Genomic DNA, 9,015 nt, shown 5'->3' with positions numbered 1-9,015 from the left:
GGTCGCTACCAAGGGCACACCTTTCACAACACTTGTCTCTGTCGATAGCTAGGCTTCTCTTTCTTTGTAAAGATTGATAATTTATTAAAATATTATTTATTAAATATAATTAATTTATTTAAATAAAATGACGAGTATTTTATAAAACTACAGTTATAAAGGTATATATTTGTTGCTGACTTCAATTAATTATTGTAAGTACTATTGTTATTAATTGTAATATGCACATGGGTAGTTTTACTTATTATATAATGTTATTGAAAGAAGATAGTTGACCATATGAAGTAGATTATAGGAGAATATTCCGGGTGGCAGTCAATAAAGGTATCAAAATAGAAAAAGAGAACTATTTATTGTAAACCAACATTTCGCCCCACTTTCCAATTATAGAGATTTAAAAAGACCCTTTTTTTAAACCATGATTGAATACATATTATAAATTGGAATATATCGATTTGTAAAATGAAAACCTAATAAAAAGTAAAAGTTTTTTCAATATATTTTTTATTAATCACTGTTTTGAACCCAGTGCCATCCTTTACAATCAATGCCAAAAAATAATAATAATCCTAAGAGAGGGATTTTTCTTTTTAATGTACATTTTGTAAATTTTATTTATATAAACCATTTGTTCAACTGTATGAAGTTAATTCATTATATACAAGCACTTATGAATATTAAAAATAATTGCAGATGCTTAAAAGTAAAAACGTGTTAATATTTGTACATTCAGTTCCCAGGTAGTTGGATACAGAAACTACAATAAGTAACGGTTAAAAAATTAATCGTATGGTAACAGCTAGTTACATTTTAAGTTCCAGGAGATTCACATCCCAGAGAAGTTACAGCTGCTCTTCTAGCATGTAGATCCTACTTGTTAAATGTCTGTTCAAAAATAAAATTACTACTACTACAAATGAATAAGTACAGAAATTTGTACACATTTATTTACATCATTTATAAATAATGTCAATTGTAATGAAACAAATAACACTAATTTATATCAAACATATTATCCATTTTAGTAACAAATGAGAATATAACATTATATATTGTAGGAGGATAGTCCGGGTGGCAGTCAATAAAGAAATCAAAATAATAAAAGAGAATTATTTATTGTGAACCAACGTTTCGCCCCACTTCCCCAGGCTTCGTCAGGGCTAAATGAAAAAACAAGATACAAACATTTTAGAATTAACAGAACATTAGAAATAAAGAACATTTCAAAACTATTGTTAAGTTTATGAAGTATATAGAAAAAAAATATTATTAATAACAAAGTGAGGAAATATACTTGTAGGTAGACTGGAACGAAGTTGCTAATAAATATAACAAGGTGTGATATAAGTTCTCAATATAGATCTAGACACATAAATTGTAGGAGACTACTCATTAAGATAGTTTTAAGTATGGTAAAGAGGTAGATGTATAAGGTACAACAGATAAGTTAAGTAGATATGGTATAGGTGAGGTATAGTAATATGTAAAAGGGAGATATTAAGAAATTGGATACAAATTTACAATAATCTTTATAACTGGTCAGAATGAAGTTCAGAGACCCGCTGAGAAGAAAAGAGGTGACATGTAGAGAAAGAAGATCTATACTTTCTGGGAGAGAATAGATTTTTTATAATATATAGATGGGTAAACTGGCAAGAGTATTATAGTAATATTAGATATGAGATTAGACACTCTTGCCAGTTTACCCATCTACATATTATAAAAAATCTTTCCTCTCCCAGGAAGTATAAATCTTCTTTCTCTACATGTCATCCCTTTTTTTCTCAGCCGGTCGCTGAACTTCATTTTGACCAGTTATTAAGATTATTGTAAATTTTTATCCAATTTCTTAATATCTCCCTTTTACATATTACTATACCTCACCTATACCATATCTACTTCACTTATCTGTTGTACCTTATACATCTACCTCTTTACCATATTTAAAACTAGCTTAATGAGTAGTCTCCTACAATTTATGTTTCTAGTTCTATATTGAGAACTTATATCACATCTGGTTATATTTATTAGCAACTTGTTTCCAGTCTACCTACATTTATATTTCTTCATATTGTTTTTATTAATATTTTTTCTCTATTTAGTTTATAAACTTAATAATTGTTTTGAAATGTTTTTTATTTTTAATGTTCTGTTAATTCTAAAATGTTTGTATCTTGTTTTTTCATTTAGCCCTGACGAAGCCTGGGGAAGTGGGGCGAAACGTTGGTTCACAATAAATAATTCTCTTTTATTATTTTGATTTCTTTATTGACTGCCACCCGGACTATCCTCCTACAATATATAATGTTATATTCTCATTTGTTACTAAAATGGATAATATGTTTGATATAAATTAGTGTTATTTGTTTCATTACAATTGACATTATTTATAAATGATGTAAATAAATGTGTACAAATTTCTGTACTTATTCATTTGTAGTAGTAGTAATTTTATTTTTGAACAGACATTTAACAAGTAGGATCTACATGCTAGAAGAGCAGCTGTAACTTCTCTGGGATGTGAATCTCCTGGAACTTAAAATGTAACTAGTTTTTACCATACGATTAATTTTTTTTTATTTTTATTTTTTGGCATTGATTTTAAAGGATGGTACTGGGTTCAAAACAGTGATTAATAAAAAATATATTGAAAAAACTTTTACTTTTTATTAGGTTTTCATTTTACAAATCGATATATTCCAATTTATAATATGTATTCAATCATGGTTTAAAAAAAGGATCTTTTTAAATCTCTATAATTTTTAATAAATACAATTTTTTAAAATCATATTATATTAAACCTGTGTTGATGTTTCGTCCTTTTAATTTTATGCTTTTTCAAAACTTATATAATGTGTAAACAATGATAGTTGTAATGTAGCTTGTTACTACTTATGGAAGTATTTGTTTTAATATTTAAATTTTCTTCAAATACTAATCTTTTTTGAAAAGAATGGCCAAAATAGACACATTTGGGTAAAGATATTCTAAAATTTAAAAGAATAGTTATTAGAAACAGAAGTAAATATTATTGAAGAATGAATGGAATATGGTCCGGGTGCGGTCAAAAAAACTCAAATAGTAAATGGGTATCCTATTTTTATTATAAATACATTATTAATTACATATTATAAATTTTAATATACTAATTTTTTAAACCCTAACCTCAAGTCAGAACGTCAACCTTGTTTTTTATAATGTAATTTAAGTAAATATTATTATTTGAAGGTGTTGCCTGGATTTAATAAGCAACATGATGTAATTTTTTCAGCTTAGCAGTTGTTTTTAACTTATGAAAAATTGTTTAAATCACTTTGTGTTTTTACAGTTCATATTCCATAACATTATAAATAGATTTATTGGAATGTAAACAAACTTGTCTATCACATTCTTCTTCAAGACCATAATTTGTTTTATTTCAATTGCTTTAAAAAGTTTTAACACATGACATACATTTTTAAAATGGTCTAAATTAAAAGACTAAAACGTCGAAATAGTTATAGAATTTGATTTTATAAATTTTGTTAAGATTTTATTTATTAAAAATACTTCATATTTAAAGAGGTCTTTTTTAAATACATTATTGATTACATATTATAAATTTTAATATACTATTTTTTTAAACCCTCACCTCAAGGCAGAATGTCAACTTTGTTTTTTTATAATGTAATTTAAAAAAGTTGATTTAAACAAATTTTGGGATTTAAAATAATATTTTTTATCCAGAATTGATTGCTTTTTCCTAGACATGGGATTTTTATGGTTTTTCTCACATCTTCTGCATACATGTTTATGCTTCCTGGGAACATTTTGTGACATTTTTAATAATTTCAAACCAATTTTATTGTGCATATTTTTAAATATTTCTCCGTTTTTAGTTGGTTTTTTTTTTTCATTTTTTTCTTATGAGTCTATATTTCAAACCATATTTCCATTTTATTTTACATATTTCACGGTTTATAAATTTTTTCTAATAAGTATAAGTCTCCTTTTAATAAATTACTTACTTTTTGGCTTAAATCTATTTTTTGCAAATAAGAATAAATAAAATAATTTATGCATAAAAATTGCAACAGATAGTCCTCCATTACTTTCCGAAAAGCCTAAAATTAATATGTCATTTCATGAAAGTTTACGATTTCTATGTAATTCTGGCTCTTTTACTTTTCCCTGGTTTCAAAGGTTCTTAACACTTTCTTTCAACTTATAATCTGAATAACGTTCCAAAAAATAATTCTAGTAAAATAATTGTAGACATTCTCCATTTCTTTACTTATACCATTGTACAACAGCCAGGAAGAATAAAAGGCAGTTATTTCATCCCAATTTCTTATTACTTTAATGAAAACTATGTATAATTACTAGTTAAAATTGGTGAATCTGCCAAGTATAGGTTGGCGGAATAAAAAATGGCGGCTGTTTCAAAACCTTAAAAAACATTAATTTTTCATTTGGAACTCTATATCTTAAGGACTCCCAGTAACACTAGGAAATTTAAAAGAACATTATTTAAAGAAGAATAAATTTGCTGAAATATTAGCCCTAATAGAGCTATTTACCTCCAATAGTTCTGGAGATATAGCCTTTTAAAAAGCAATGTTTCATAAAAAATGTTCTGAAAGATCAGTAGTTAGTTCATTTATTTTGAAAAATCTATATCTCAGGAACTATGTGCTGTACAGATGTTGATTTGCACTCAAATTAAAGCTAGTTTAAAGTACTATAAAGTAGTTTATAACCTTTACCTTCCTTAGGAATAGTAGTTTTCATGATATTTGCTAAAATAAATTGATTTATAGTTGTTTGGACAATAAATTTGTTCTATAAAAAACATTGCTTTAGAAACTATAGAATGTATAGATGTCTGTCTGCATTCAAATTAAAGCAAGTTAAATTTACTAACAGATAGTCAATAATTTTTATCTTTGTAGGAGTAGTAGTTTTTATGATATTTGACAAAATAAACTCACAAAATGTTAATATCTAGTTGCTCGTATAAAATGTTTGATTTTTGGAAAAATATATCTCCAGATGCATAAGACACACATATGCCTGCAAGTTTATGACACTTATCTTCGTAGAAGTAGTAGTTTTTATGATATACACATATGAATATAAATTTGGCAAATGAAAATTTTTCCAAACAACTATAAATCAATTTATTTTAGCAAATATTATGGAAACTACTACTCCTACGAAAATAAACGTTATAAACTACTTTGTAGGCCATTAAACCACCTTTAATTTGAGTGCTAATAGAGATCTGTAGTCAAATGATTTTTGAGATATAGATTTTTTAAAATAAATGAACTAACTACTGATCTTTCATAAAACATTTTTATGAAAGTTGCTTTTTAAAAAGCTATGTCTCGATAACTATTGAACGTAAATATCTCTATTAGTGCTTAAATTTTATCAAATTTACTCTACTTTAAATCATGTTCCCTTAGATTTTTTATTGCTCCTGGTAGTTTTAAAGATATAGAGATCCGAATAAAAAATTAATTATTTTTAATGTTTTGAAATAGTCGCCATTTTTTTCCCCTCTACTATACTTGGCAGACTCATCAATTTTGATTAGTAATTATACATAGTTTTTATTGAAGTAATAAAAAATTGGGGTGAAATAACTACCTTTTTTCTCCTCTTGGGCTCATGTACTACCATGTGTAACTTTTACCATTGTGGGCTTGGAACGAACATTCGGTCAGTTCAAACAGATTTTTCGTCATCGAATTGTTTTGAAAAATTATTGGAGCATCTTGCAAATTTACTCAGAATGGGTAATAACAATGTCATTTTCCTATAATGTTAATTATAGTTAAACATATATATGTTTTTCTTTTTTTTTTTAACCTTTTTAGGTGGGGATATCCCCTAGATGTTAAATATTTCTATAATTTTATAACAAATTAATGTAAAAATTAACACATTTTTGTTTGTTTATCACATAAGAATCCCATCTCTACTTATTACATATACTTCATTCATTGATCTCCACATTGTTTTTTTTTTTGTTTAAGATATCTTGAGGTGGCAAAAAAAAAAATATTCGTATTCAGTATTAATTTTTTTTTACTCTTTATTTTAGAAGATCCTTCGGTCAGTTTACTTGACTACTTGAACTAAAGCAACTCGTAAGTAAGGGGTGTTTCAGAATGATTAAACATTCATATTTCTTATTGCATGTTCTTGTAAGATTAAATCTAAACATCTCATAATTGGGTAAATATTAGCTCTAAAATTTTTAAAAAATAATTTATCCGCCGAAAAGAACGATTGTTTTGGAGGTTGTTGAACCTATAATCGGAGCGTGGCCTCTCTCTTTGAAGCTAGGCAAGTCACGAATCCTAGTACAGTGTTATTTTAGGGTTTTATGAATATTTAAGCAAGTCTGATAATAGCTTGAGAAATAATGTTTCACTACAGCTGTCAGTGTTGTTGTAGTTGTCTTTACTACAAAAGCAGTTTAGGATCGTCTGGTTGGTTATTAAATTTTACAAACGTGAAGTGATGTATGTTATTTCCTCTATAGTATGTACATCCGCTGGATTTTCGAAAAAATAAAAAGTAACGTGATCGATACAGATTCAGTTAATTCATCAATAAGTTCATTCACAATTAATAACGGATTACATCCAGTTTTACGAAGAAAATTTTATTTAAAAAAATGAAGTTTAAATTCTCCATTACCAATGGCAAAGTATAAAAAACCCTTTAAAAAGATAGTTCTCCTTCGGCTACTGTATCACCGGAAATTTTCTGCTTATATAATGCATGTTTTGAAATTGCAAAATCACAAACTTGTTTCCATTCAAGTCCAAGAGCACAATCGAAGATGGAATTTAAAATGTAATAAAACTTTTTGTTTGTCTAAAAATCAATATGTTATTATTATTTTTTTTTATGTCGATATTGATTCTTAACGATTCAATTGATATTCAACGAAACTGCATTCCAAAGTCTCTAATTAGCGAAATAAATGCTAAACATGTATTATTAATTCTCCATTGATATATAAATTCTAGGAATATCAGGTTCGTACATATATAGTTTTTATTTAAAGTAGAATTAAGTATACATATTATTGAAACCAAAGATACATTAAGAGTATTAATTATAATTGTACATAGCTTTTTTTTTAAAAAATAATAAGTCTAATCACTCCATAAATGGCCAAGGGAGAAGGCTAAGAGAGATACTTGATAGTAATCTAGGATGACAATGTGGTCAGCGCTGCACTACAATCACCTGATTTATCTCATAATCAATTTTTTGTACTACCCATTTCGGGGTCCAAGGAGTGTCTGTCGAACCTAGGTCCCCTCCCCTACCTCATTTTTCTACAAATTAAGTGTCCGTAGAGAACTTTGTGTGTTACACTTTTTGTCTACTTCCAGTTCATAGTTGAAAAAATAACTGAGAAATTTAAAAAAAAAAAAAGAAAAAAAACATTTGTGACCATTTCTGATTCCATAGTTACTTAAATACGAGTATTTACAAGTTAGAGCTTTGTCGAAAATTGTAATTTTGTTGATAGATATTTATATGTTAAAGGAATATGAAAGTATGTAATTCGGTTGAGTCATGATAGAAAAGAATAATAGAAAGAAACATTTATTTCTTTCACTTTTATAGTTTGATCAGAAGAAATTGTGGAATTGTTAATTAAAATACGTCATTCATAACGATTGTATTCAATTTTATATTTTCTCCTATTAGCTTTCTCCACTTCAGGTTCGCATAACCTTATAGTTTAAGAGCCGGGAAGAAAAAAAGGAAGTTATTTCACCCCAATTTTTTATTACTTTGGTGAAAACCATTTATAATTACTAGTGAAAATTGATGAGTGCCAAGTATAGGTAGGAGGAATAAAAATGGCGGATGTTTTAAAAAGTTAAAAAAAATTAATTTTTCATTCGGATCTCTATATCTTTAAAATTACCTATAAAAAAAAAAAAAAACTAGAAACTCTAAGAGGACATTATTTAAAGGATAGTAAATTTGCTAAAATATTAGGCCTAATAGACCTATTTACGTTCAATTGTTCCCGAGATATTGTTTTTTAAAAAACAACATTTTATAAAAATGTACTAATAGCTTAGTAGTTAGTGAATTTATTTTGTGAAATCTATATCTCAGGATCTATGTGACGTATAGATGTTAATTAGCACTCAAATTAAAGCGAGTTTAATGCACTATGAAGTAGTTTAATAGTTTGCCTTCGTAAGAGTAATAGTTTTCATGACATTTGCTAAATAAATTGATATATAGTTATTCGGGCATTGTTTGGTTTGTGAAAAACTATACTTTAGAAACCATAAAACGTACAGATGTCTGCACTCATATTAAATTCAGTTAAATATACTATAAAATAATGTTTATCTTTTTAGGAGTTGTAGTTTTTATGATATTTGACAAAATAAATTCACGAAACGCTGATTCTAGTTATTCGGATAAAATGTTTGATTATTAAAAACATGTATCTCTAGAACCATAAGACGTACATATGTCTGCTAGAACTCAAAATAGAGGCAATTTAATTTACTATGAAGTAGGTTATTACTCGTATCTTCGTAGGGGTAGTAGTTTTTATGATATTTGCATATGAATATAAATTTTGCACGTGAAAATTTATCCGAACAACTATAAATCAATTTATTTTAGCAAATATCATGAAAACTACTACTTCTACGAAGATAAACTTCATAAACTACTTTATAGCGCATTCAATTAGTATTAATTTGAGTGCTAATAGACACCTGTGCGTCTAATGATTCCTGAAATATAGATTTATCAAAATAAATTCACTAATTACTGATATTTTAGTACATTCCGTACTACAATGTGATGAAAATTGTCGGGACTCTAGTGACGGAAGTTGAACTGCATATTAAGAGTTTTGATCAAAAAGCTTCACATAATGTTCAATTAATGTTGAAACCTAAGGATTTTTGCCTTTAATCCCTTGGTAATGAGCATTTTTTTTCTTTTTCATTTTCCAATGCATGGGAT

Source organism: Halyomorpha halys, unplaced genomic scaffold, assembly GCF_000696795.3.
Source record: "Halyomorpha halys isolate HHAL.00 unplaced genomic scaffold, Hhal_1.1 Scaffold320.1, whole genome shotgun sequence".
Classification (NCBI taxonomy): Eukaryota; Metazoa; Arthropoda; class Insecta; order Hemiptera; family Pentatomidae; genus Halyomorpha; species Halyomorpha halys.
Note: the sequence above shows the minus strand (reverse complement) of the source record.